Consider the following 11,576-nt stretch of genomic DNA (forward strand, 5'->3'; position numbering starts at 1 on the left):
CCTGGGTGGCGCAGCGGTTTGGAGCCTGCCTTTGGCCCAGGGCACGATCCTGGAGACCTGGGATCGAGTCCCACGTCGGGCTCCTGGTGCATGGAGCCTGCTTCTCCCTCTGCCTGGGTCTCTGCCTCTCTCTCTCTGTGTGTGTGACTATCATAAATCAAATAAATAAATAAATATATATATATATTTTTTTAAATAAAAAAAAAAGAGAAAACCACCTCGTCTCTTATGTCCTCACCTCAATAATCAGCATCCCCATCTATACAACTGCACCAGGTAGAAATCTAGAAACCATCCTTGATTTCTTCCTTACTTACCACACAATAATCTTTGTGTCTCACTGCTCAATTCCTTCTACACATACACACTCTTCATCTGAAACACCATCATCCCTTACCTGTATTACCACAACAGCCTCCTCCTAAACTGGTCTTTTTGTCCATGGTGCTCTAGGTCTCCAAACCACTCCCCAAACAGGTAGCCAGATACATCCTTCTAAAATGTCCATAGGAAAAAAATAATAATAATAAAATAAAATGTCCATAGGAGCAGAGACCCTATCACCTCGAAATGAAGTCCAAATTTCTCAACCTAGGCAACAAGACCCTTTCATGACTTGGCTTCTACTCTACCTACCCTTCCAGTCTCCTCTCATTTCTTGCCACATCCACCCATCTTTTGCTTTATGCTCCCCCCAGCAATCTTTTTTTTTTTTTAAAGATCTTATTTATTGCTCTTTTTTGCTCAGGCCCTTGGTGCCGGCAGGATGGGCAAGTGTCTGGCCTCCGTACTGCCAGGAAGCTCCGCAGTCACCAAGGGGACCAGAAGTGGCATGATAAGCAGTACAAGAAAGCCCATTTGGGCACAGACCTGAACACCAACCCTTTTGGAGGTGCTTCCCATGCAAAAGGAATTGTGCTGGAAAAAGTAGGGGTTGAAAGCCAAACAGCCAAATTCTGCCATCTGGAAGTGTGTCAGGGTCCAGCTGATCAAGAATGGCAAAAAGATCACAGTTGTACCTGTGTTGGGTGTTGTACCCAATGATGGTTGTTTGAATTTTATTGAGGAAAATGATGAGGTTCTGGTGGCTGGATTTAGTTGCAAAGGTCATGCTGTTGGTGACATTCCTGGAGTCCACTTTAAGGTTGCCAAAGTAGCCAATGTGTTTCTTTTGGCCTTGTACAAAGGCAAGAAAGAAAAACCAAGATCCTAAGTTTTGGGTGTGAAAACATGACAATAAATTTTTAGATACCAAAAAAAAAAAAAAATATATATATATATTTATTCATGAGTCACAGGGGTGGGCAGCGCAGAGACGTAGGCAGAGGGAAAAGTAGGCTCCATGTTGGGAGCCCAAGGTGGGACTCAATCTGTGGACCCAGGGATCACGAGGGATCATGCCCTAAGCCAAAGGCAGATGCTCAACCGCTGAGCCACCCAGGCACCCCTCCCCCCAGCAATCTTGAGAAACAGGAAATGTGTTTAACCCCTCTGGGTATAAATAAATAAATAAATAACCCCTCTGGGTCTGTTCCTCACTTACAGAATGGAAATAATAGTATGTACTTCTTGGGGTGGCCATAACAAGAAATTAATTAGCACATGTTAAATGCTTAGAGTAGCACCTGATATAAGAAATGCCCAAAAGTCTCAACTACTACACCCTCACCATCTTTAGACTTGCTATTTCTTCTGCCTAGTCAGTCTCCTCCTCAACTCTCCAAATCTCTTTTCCTCCTGCCTTATGTCTATTTTTCTTGAGATCTGGGCTTAGCCAACTTCTCTGAAGAAGCCTCCAAGGCTGGGTTAGTTACCATTCCTCTACGCTCTAACAGTGCTTATCCCCATTCACAACACTTGTCACGTTACCGGTTTCCTTGCCTGGCTTCCCCACAAGGCTATTATAGACTCAAATCACCAAGCTTAGGGCTGTGCATGGCAGATGCTTAATAATTTTTCTGTAAATGGAAAACTTTCTAATAATGAAGTGTCCAATGAAATCGAATCTCAGTAAGTAGCCAATTCAAATGTTGGCCAGATGGCTGGCTGGTGGGCAAGACCTTAAAACCCCTCAACTACAAGATCCTGTCCAACAAACAATTCAACACATTCGGACCTCATTATCACACTCAGGGGTTTGGACTTAATACATAGGCAATGTAGGGCCATCAGATCTTTAAGGAAAACCCAACATGCTCAGATCTGTTTGCTGCCCAATTACCCATCTCTGGAACACCTCCCACCTCCACTCCCTGTTGGTTTTCAGGACAAAATTCCAACAACCCTTCATAAACAATACATTCCACCACCTCCCAAATATACAGAAACAAACAGTCAAACCTAAGGGAGTTTTGAAAGGCTAAATGCAGTGGATCCCTGGGTGGCTCAGCAGTTTAGCACCTGCCTTCGGCCAGGACATGATCCTGGAGTCCCGGAATGGAGTCCCGCATCAGGCTCCTTGCATGGAGCCTGCTTCTCCCTCTGCCTGTGTCTCTGCCTCTCTCTCTCTCTGTCTCTCATGAATAAATAAATAATCTTAAAAAAAAAAAAAAAGGTACCGTTTTCTAGGGTGCCCAGGTGGCTCAGTCAGTTAAGCATCTGCCTTCAGCTCAGGTCATCATCTCAAGTCCTGGGATTGAGCTCCATATTGGGGTTTCCCTGCATGGAGACTGCTTGTGTCTGTCTCTGCCTCTCTGTGTGTGGGTCTCTCATGAATGAATAAAAAAAATCTTAAAAAAAAAAAAAAAGGCTAAATACATTTAACTCCATTTTAACCACCTGCAAGCAATGAGTACCCATTAACACCCTCTAGGAACCCATAGCTAATCCCTCTTGTGTGACTTTATGGAAAGAGGAGGGTAGAGAGAGCATATTTCATAAAGGTAATCCATTTAATCATCCTGTGAGTAGTTCTGATCCGAGCTGCTGTCATAGCACTGCTATTCTTGATCACTGCAGCCCGATACGCGCAAATCCTGAATAGTCGGAAAGGCAGGTGCAAAGAAGGGTGGAGAGTCCTCTGGGTTCTATTTCAAGGGTAGGAGGTCTCTCTGGAAGATACAAAAGGGGCAAGCACAGATCTCCAATAAAGGCTGCTGTAATAAGGAACTTCAATCCACAAAGTAGAGGCAAAGGGGGGAAAAGAGCTTAACCAGAGGTACAAACAGTCCTCTGTTTCTGCTCTGGAGCAGCATGCCACACCCCAGTGCAGATAAGGAATAATCATTTTGCATTTACATAGCATCCCGAGGTCAAGGGAAGCACTAAAAGTGCCAGCTTTGCCAGTCACTGAAGAACAAAAAAAAATGTATAATTCCACTTATATGAGGCACCTAAAGTAGTTAAATTCAGAAACAGAAAATAGAATGGTTGTTGTCAGAGGCTACAGGGAGAGGGGACTAGGGAGTTAAGTGTTTAATGGGTAGAGAGTTTCAGCTGGGGAAGATGAAAAAGTTCTAAACAAGGATAGTGAGTGGTTATGGTTGCACAAGAGTGTGAATGTACTTAATGCCAGAGAACTGTCCATTTAAAAGTGGTTAAAATGGCAAATTTTACCTCATGCACATTTTACCCAGAAGAAAGGGAAAAAAAACAACACCCCAGCTTTAAAATTATATTGTCAAATAAATAAATAAAAATATATGGTCTGCAATTATCAATAGCATGATACTGAGCAAGTCATATAACCTATCTAAGCCTGTTTCTTCCTCTGTAAAACAGAGATAATACCCAATTCATACATTTGGCTCTGAGAAATAAATGAGATACCCCATAGAAAGTCCTTACTCCAAGAACTGGTACCTGGTAAGTACTTAATAAACATTAGCTATTATGGGGCACCATAATATGACTCAGTTGGTTAAGGGTCTGCCTTCAACTGAGGTCATGATCCCAGGGTCCTAGGATCAAGCCCCACATCTGGCTCCCTGCTTAGTGGGGAGTCTGCTTCTGCTTCTGCCTCTGCCCCCTCCCCTTTGCTGGTGCTCTCTCTGGCACTCTTAAATAAATAAATAAAATCTTAAAAAAAAAAAAAAAGCTAAAAAAAAGGCTATTATTTCTACCGCTGCATTTGACTTTCACAGCCGTTTCTCACAGTCTCCACACAACCTTGTGAATTTACAGAAAAGCAAAAAGGTTCACAGGGCCACAATGAGTGGCTCAGTTAATGATGCTACATCAAATCCTCTACCCATGATAGGTGTGCTGTCCTCACTTCTTAATCTGGTGACCTAAGTAACGCAAGTGCCCCAACCTTTCTGTGTCTCAATTCTCAATTACAGCTGTAAAAAGGAGATGTAAACCAAAGTCTAAGAACTCCCTCATAGAACTGGATTAGAAATCAGATGATTTCAAAAGAGTAATATAAGCCATACGATAACACTAAATACTAATGAGAACTGGTACACCTGTGCACAAAACCTGCCCTCCTTTTAATGCTAAACCTAAGACATAGAATGGCTGGAACTAACCAACTTTCTCGAGATTTCCATTTACTCAGGATTCCTGGTCTCTGGTCTCTTAAGGCCTGAATAAGTAATTTAGTACTCCCCTTCAAAGCGGCAAGGGATGGTAGAAATAAAACTATTACTGGACTGCAAAGCAGAAGACTGGGAATTCTAGTTCTGATTCTGTCACCAAAGCAGTCTGTGAATGCGGACAACTTTCTTCCAGTGTTAACTGGGTAAGGGGACAAGGCAGATAAAGTTAGACCAGATGATAAGACCCCTTCCAGGTCCCACATACCGCAATACCTAAATTCAGAATTTTGTAAAGAGAGCAGCACAACAGACCTCCAGACTCCAAAGAACTAATGCAAACATCGGGAGACTCCTTCAAGGTGTGGCCTAAGAACTCAACAGGGATCAAACACACTGGAAAACTAGAAACTTGACAAAATTAGTATTAGCTCGTTCACTTTTAGCCCTCTAGGGCTTATTTGAAAATAGAAAAAATAAAACCCTATTTGAAGGTAGGGAGTTGAAGCAGTTGACTTGAGTCACTTCTCCTACCCCCACAACTAGGAGCTGTAAATCGAAACCCTATGGAGGGCAGCCCCAGTGGCTCAGCGGTTTAGCGCCTGCCTTCAGCCCAGGGCGTGATCCTGGGAACCTGGGATCGAGTCCCACGTTGGGCTCCCAGCATGGAGCCTGCTTCTCCCTCTCCCTCTGCCTATGTCTCTGATTCTCTCTGTGTCTCTCATAAATAGGATCTTTAAAAAAAAAAACGAAATAAATAAAATAAACCCTATAGAGAACACACAAAGTTAGGGGAGAAGGGATACGCCATAAATAAAATAAAGGAAGAACCTCAGTTAAAATGACTTAACCCTTCCTTGAGCCAAAGGCCCAGAGATCAGTAATTCATACGAATTTCCCTTCCCTGGGACCTCTCGTATCCTTTCATCCGTAGTATAGTAGACACTAGCTTGGGAGTCAGGGAAAAAGGAGTGACCCAAGGTGAACTCAAAATCCTCTGCACTAAGACCCTACACAAGTTCACACTAAGAAATAAACAGGTACTAATACCACGGCTTTATACTTCTGTGGCTATTGTGAACTATTTTTCCTCTTTGCACCTTGATTTCTGCTTTTGTAAAGGGGGATGACCCCAGAAGGCCGTCGAAGTTCCTGACCAAGTCCATTAAACGTTACCTGTTGGTATTAGACACTTCTCTCCCATATTAGTTCCCGAAATCCACAAACATCCTGCGAGGCGACTTTCTTTCCCCCACCTTACGGAGGGGCCGACTGAAGCTCGGCCGCACTGGGAACTGCGTGAAGTGCGGAACACCGCACCAGCTCGAGGGCCCGTGGCTGCTCCTCTCCGAGCCCCAAGGTGTGCAACGAGCCCAGCAACGTTGGCGGTGGGGGCCGAGGCGGCGCTCAGGCCCGTGGGGGAGCGAGGCAAGGCCAGTTCTGTGTGCCTTGGGGAGCCGGCAAGACCCGGCCTCGGAGGGAGAGCCGGAAGGAGCCCCGGCCGGGGCCGGAGCCCGGGCCCGGCCCGCCCAGGCCTCCCCGCGCGGCCTCCGCTCCTCTCCCTCCTCCCCTCGCCGGGCGGGGCGGGGCGCGAGCACAAAGACTCCAACTTCCGAGCGGGCGCGGGCCCACCCCGCCAACTCCTGGCCCAGGCCCGGCCCGCGGGGAGGAAGCGGCCGGGGGCAGGCGCGGATGGGCCGGGCCAGCGACACGGGGCTTGGGGGGGAGGTGCGGGAGGAGGGGGCCGGGAGTTACTCTGGCTCCCAGGACGCCCAGAATGGCCGAAAAAAGAGTTTCTAAAAATAGGCAGCAACCCGCGCCAAGAGGTGGATAGCCGAAAAGGAACAAGGAACACTCCCCCGCACCCCTAAGGAGACGCCCGTGGCCCCCACTCACCCGCGCCGAGAGGTCTGGAGGAAGCCGCGCGGCGCGGAAGGAGGCGGTGCCGCCGCACTCCGGGGCGGAAGGGAGGGAGAGGAGGAGGAGGAAGGCGGCCCCGGCCGCGGCGTGAGGAGCTGAGCACACGCGCGCGGGAGTCGTCGTCGCCGCCGCCGCCGCCGCCGCCGCCGCCGCCCCCTCAGCTGCTCTCGGCTGCGCCCGCCCCGCGCCCCGCCGCACTGACAGCGGCGCGAGCCCCGCAGCCGCGAGTCCTTCCCTCGGCCGCCACCACTGAAGCGCGCGGGGGCGGGGGGGCCCCAAACGGCTTTCCTCCGCTTGGCCCCGCCCGCCGTTCCGGCCCTGGCCCCGGGCCCTCCCTCTACGGCACCGCTTTTGTCTCCAGAGAAGGACACGGTGACACAAGCGCTGGGAGTCCGCAGCCCCACCCCGACTTAGCCCGGCTTCCCCAGCGCTTGGGCTCCCCCTACCCCCTCAGCCTCGCTTTGGAAAAGTCCAGAGCTTCGGCGGGGAGAAGAGGAAGGCGGGACCGGGGCGGGGCGCCTGGAAGGCGGGGCTAAAGGCGGGAAAAGAGAGAGCTCTGCTCAGAGAGAGGCTCTCCTCCACCAATAAGCGAGCCGAAGGCGGGGCAGGGCTGGGAGGGTGGCGACGCCCGAGAGCAGAGACGCGGAAGGCAGGCGTGGCGCGGAGCCTGCCGCCGGAGCCGAGCTTGACGGGAGGGGCTGTGGGTGGGGCTTGAGGGAGGCCGTGCCCGTAGGAGGAGTCCGAGGCTGAGGGAAGCGGAGCCCTTACGAGAGGAGGCCGAAGGCGGGGCCGAAGAGAGAACCAGAAAGGAGGAAAAAAACTGAAGCGGGACAGAAGGAGGCGGGCCCGGAAGCCGAACAGGGAGGGAGGAGGGGGCCCAAAGGTGGCCCCGGGGTGGGGGCGGGGGGTGGAAATGAGCCGAAGGAGGCGGGACCCAAAGGCGGGATCCAGTCGGGCGGCTGGAGCAGGCGGGGGGCGGGGCCTGGAGGTGGGCCCCAAACACGCGGGCGGGGGGCGGCCCCCGAGGAGTGCGTGAGGGGCGCGGTGGGAAGGGGCTCCGGGTCCTTTCATTTTTCAGGGAAGCAGGTACGTGGACGGGGCGAGCCTAGCTCGTTGCAGCCTAGGCTGGGACTGGGCGGAGAGGCAGCGGTTGGCTTGGGTTTGGGAAGGAGGTGCCCCTCCCGCCTACAAAGGAGGTTAAATTCAAGTACCTTTACCCTGCTGGGATGCGGGAAATGCTTTATAACCCGATCTGGGCGGTGGTCCTCTCTACTGAGTATTTCTCCTGTCGGAAACTCACCCAAAGCCATGTTCCAGCGTCCACGGAACAGCCGGAGGGGTCTTGGTCTTCGAGAGCCCACGGAGACCATTGCCTTTCAGTCCTCAGCTATAGACTTCCTTGAAGGCTGAGAACTGTCCAATTTTCCATGAAGCCGACCTGGGATTTCACGATTGTATTTTTCACATTGCCACCCCCAGAACCTGCTAAACAGGGCAGAGTTTGAATGCAATCCTGACGCTGCAAGACCAACAATTACAGCTCCGCTTGTGTTGATGACCTCCGTGTCTCCCTTCAAAGGAAGAGAGATCATTTTTCTGTTTTTCTTTTTGTTTGTTTGTTTGTTTGTTTGTTTTTAGATTTTATTTACTTGGAGAGAGGGAGAGACAGATAACAAGAGAGCGTGAGCAAGGAGGATAGAGAGAAGCAGGTTCCCTGTCCAGCAGAGAGCTGGATGCGGGGCTGGATTCCAGGACCCCAGGATCATGACCTGAGCCAAGGCAGACACTTAATCGACTGAGCCACCCAGGCGCCCCAAAGGAAGAGAAATCAAATTAGAGAAATAGTGGGACGCCTGGGTACCTCAGCGGTTGAGCATCTGCCTTGGGCTCAGGGCATGATCCCGCAGTCCCAGGGTTTGAGTCCTGCATCGGGCTCCCTGCATTGAGCCGGCTTCTCCCTCTGCTTCTGTCTCTGCCTCTCTCTTTGTGTATCTCATGAATAAATAAAAAAAAATTTTTTTAAGATTTATTCATGATAGACATAGAGAGAGGCAGAGACACAGGCAGAGGGGGAAGCAGGCTCCGTGCTGGGACCCCGGAGCGGGACTCGATCCCGGGACTCCCCCTGGGCCAAAGGCAGGCGCCAAACCGCTGAGCCACCCAGGGATCCCCAAATAAAATCTTAAAAAAAAAAAAATTAGAGAAATAGTGACACTGAGACCAAGGCCAGGAACGTTCTTCCCCTACCTCTTCTAACTCTAGTTCCCTCTTATGCCTCAAGTCTCTAACTATCACCTCCTCAGAGAGGCCTTTCCTGAACACCTCACCTAAAGATGTTTTCTAGGTTGGCCTCTTGTTCATTTCCTTCATGGTATTTCTTAGTCTTATCCCTTATTGGTCTGTGATTTTGTCTGTTTCCCCAGTAGAAGGTAAGTTCCATAAGACTAAGAATCTTTGGTTTAGTACATCACTGTTACTAGACCCTGCGCAATGTGTGGCATACTCCTATCTGGTCCTAAGATCCAGCCCTGCATCAGGCTCCCTGCTCTGCCAGGTGCCTACTTTTTCCCTCTGCCCTTCCCCCAGCTCATATTCTCTCTCATTGGCTCTCCCCCTCTCTCAAATAAATACAAATCTTTAAAAAAGAAAAATAGCAACATGCTGGGGCACTAGGGTGATTCAGTTGGTTGAGCTTCAGTTCATTTTTTAATTTTTTTTAAAGAATTTATTTATTCGTGAGAGACACAGAGAAAGAGAGTCAGAGACACAGGCAGAGGAAGAAGCAGGCTCCATGCAGGGAGCCTAACATGGGACTCGATTCTGGGTCCCCAGGATCAGGCCTTGGGCTGAAGGTGACGCTAAACCGCTGAGCCAACCCAGCTGCCCTGAGCTTCAGTTCAAACCAACCTCAGTTGGTTTCAGCTTAGGTCATGATGTCAGGATCATGAGATCCCGCCCCATATCGGGCTCCACACTCAGGGGAGAGCCTACTTAAGATGCTCTCTCTCTCTGCCCCTCCCCCTGCTTGCTCACTTACTCTCCCAAAAATAAATAAATATTTTTAAAAATAAAATAAGAGCACCTAGGTGGCTCAGTTAAGTGTCTGCCTCCGGCTCAAGTCATGATCCTGGAATCCTGGGATTGAGCCCCACATGGGGCTCCCTGCTCAGCAGGGAGTCTGCTGCTCCCTCCCCTCTGCTCATTCGTGCTCTCTCGCTCTCTCAAATAAATAAATAAATAAAATTTTTAAATAATAAAAATTTAAAATAAAACAGCAACACCCTACTTCTCTGTATCCTTTCCAGCTGGATTTTTCTCCATAGTACTTATTACCACCTAAAATATGTTTGTTTTCTCTCTCCTGTCCCCACTTTTTTTTTAAAGATTATTTATTTATTCATGAGAGACCAACAGAGAGAGAGAGAGGCAGAGACACAGGAAAAGGGGAAGCAGGCTCCAGGTAGGGAGCTCGATGTGGGACTCCATCCCAGGTCCCCAGGATCAGGCCCTGGGCCAAAGGCAGCACCAAACTGCTGAGTGACCTGGGCTGCCCTGTCCACACTTTCTACTACATCTTTGTGATCTTCACAAAGACAGAATTTTGTCTGTTCATTCCTCAGTCCCTAGAACAAATATTTGTTGAATGAATGACTATGAATTAAACAGAGAAGTGTTAGGAAAACTGTGTTGTCCAGGAGAGTCCCTGAAGATTAGAGCATGAGGGGAGATGATCTTGGGGTCATGAGATTGAGCCCTGCATCAGCCTCACACTTAGGGTGAAGTCTGTAACGTGGTTATAGAAGCCAAGAAGTCCCATCATCTGCCGCCTGCAAGCAAGAGAACCAACAAAGCCAATGGTATAATTCAGTCCAAGTCCAAATGCCCAAGAACCAAGAGCAATGATGTCCGATGTCCTGGGCAAGAGAAGATGGATGTCTCATTTCAAGCAAAGAGCATATTTGCCTTTTTCTTCTGTTCTGTTCAACAAATTAGCTGACACCCACCTGCACTAGTGAGGGTGATGTTAGTGTACCAATTCAAATGCTAATCTCTTCCAGAAACACCACCACAGACACACCCAGAAATGTTTTACCAGGTATCTGGGCATGCCTTAGCCTAGTCAAGCTGACACATAAAATTGCCCCTCACGGCCATCACAAGGGAAAGCCAGCCAAAGAAATAAAGAGAATAAAAGCCACCACATGGAGGAGGGCAGGACTAAGAAAACACTGTAGAAAAAATGAGCCAGGGACCTGATAAAATCATACCTGAAGCTTGACCCACCTCTGGACTTTTCCATGAACCAATGTCTTTATGGTTTGAGTAGTTTTAGTTGGCGTTTTCATAATTTGCAATGAAAACAGCTTTCCTAACAGATGAGTAGGGTCCAATAGGTGGAGGTATAATGCCTCATTTTTTTATGGGGCATTTGTTTACAGAATGCTAGAGGGTACTCCAGATAGGGGGAATAGCAAGTATAAAGGCAGGAATGTAAGAGCTAGAGGTTTTTATAAAGGCAGGAATGTAAGAGGTAGCACAAGGTATGAGCTGAATTGGGAAAGATGAGATATAAAAGGTAGGCTGGGGTGACGCCTGGGTGGATCAGTGGTTGAGCATCTGCCTTCGCCTCCGGGCGTGATCCCAGAGTCCCAAGATGGAGTCCTGGGACCGAGTCCCACATCGAGCTCCCTGCAGGCAGTCTGATTCTCCCTCTGCCTGTGTCTCAGCCTCTCTGTCTCTCATGAATAAATAAATAATATCTTTTAAAAAAATTTTTAAACAAAAATAAAAGGTAGGCTGCGGGCCCTGGGTGGCTCAGTCAGTTAACATCCGGCTTCAGCTCAGCTCATGATCTCACAGTCCTAAGACTGAGCCCCACATCAGGCTCTCTGCTCTGCTGGGAGCTTGCTTCTCCCCCTCCCTCTGCCTCTGCCTGCTATTCCCCCTGCTTGTGCTCTCTCTGTTTCTCTCTGCCAAATAAATTAAAAATCTTAAACAAAAAAGGTAGGCTAGAACTAGTATCTAGAGGAACTGGTTTCTACACTCAACTTGGTAGAATCACTGAAGAGTTTTTTTTTTTTAACGATTTTATTTATTCATGAGAGACAGAGAGAGAGAGAGAGAGAGAGAGAGAGAGAGAGAGAGTAGAGACACAGGCAGAGGGAAAAGCAAGCTCCATGC

At 48.9% G+C, this 11,576-nt stretch overlaps 1 protein-coding gene across 7 annotated transcripts in view; it reads right to left on the reverse strand.

Moving 5' to 3' along the window:
- The window catches only part of RALY (RALY heterogeneous nuclear ribonucleoprotein), an 84,602-nt gene extending 76,888 nt beyond the window's left edge, over window positions 1–7,714 (reverse strand). For 2 of the 7 annotated variants that reach the window (XM_055307371.1, XM_055307380.1), the window contains exon 1: window positions 6,372–6,801. The gene's annotated coding sequence lies outside the window, so the exon portion shown is untranslated. Of the gene's footprint in view, window positions 1–1,019; window positions 1,039–5,651; window positions 5,784–6,371; window positions 6,804–7,695 lie in introns of those variants that run through there. The other 5 variants (XM_055307409.1, XM_055307418.1, XM_055307437.1 and 2 more) reach the window with 5 other exon arrangements.
- Between the last annotated feature and the right edge of the window lie 3,862 nt (window positions 7,715–11,576).

Source organism: Nyctereutes procyonoides, unplaced genomic scaffold (genome assembly GCF_905146905.1).
Source record: "Nyctereutes procyonoides isolate TBG_1078 unplaced genomic scaffold, NYPRO_anot_genome, whole genome shotgun sequence".
NCBI lineage: Eukaryota > Metazoa > Chordata > Mammalia > Carnivora > Canidae > Nyctereutes > Nyctereutes procyonoides.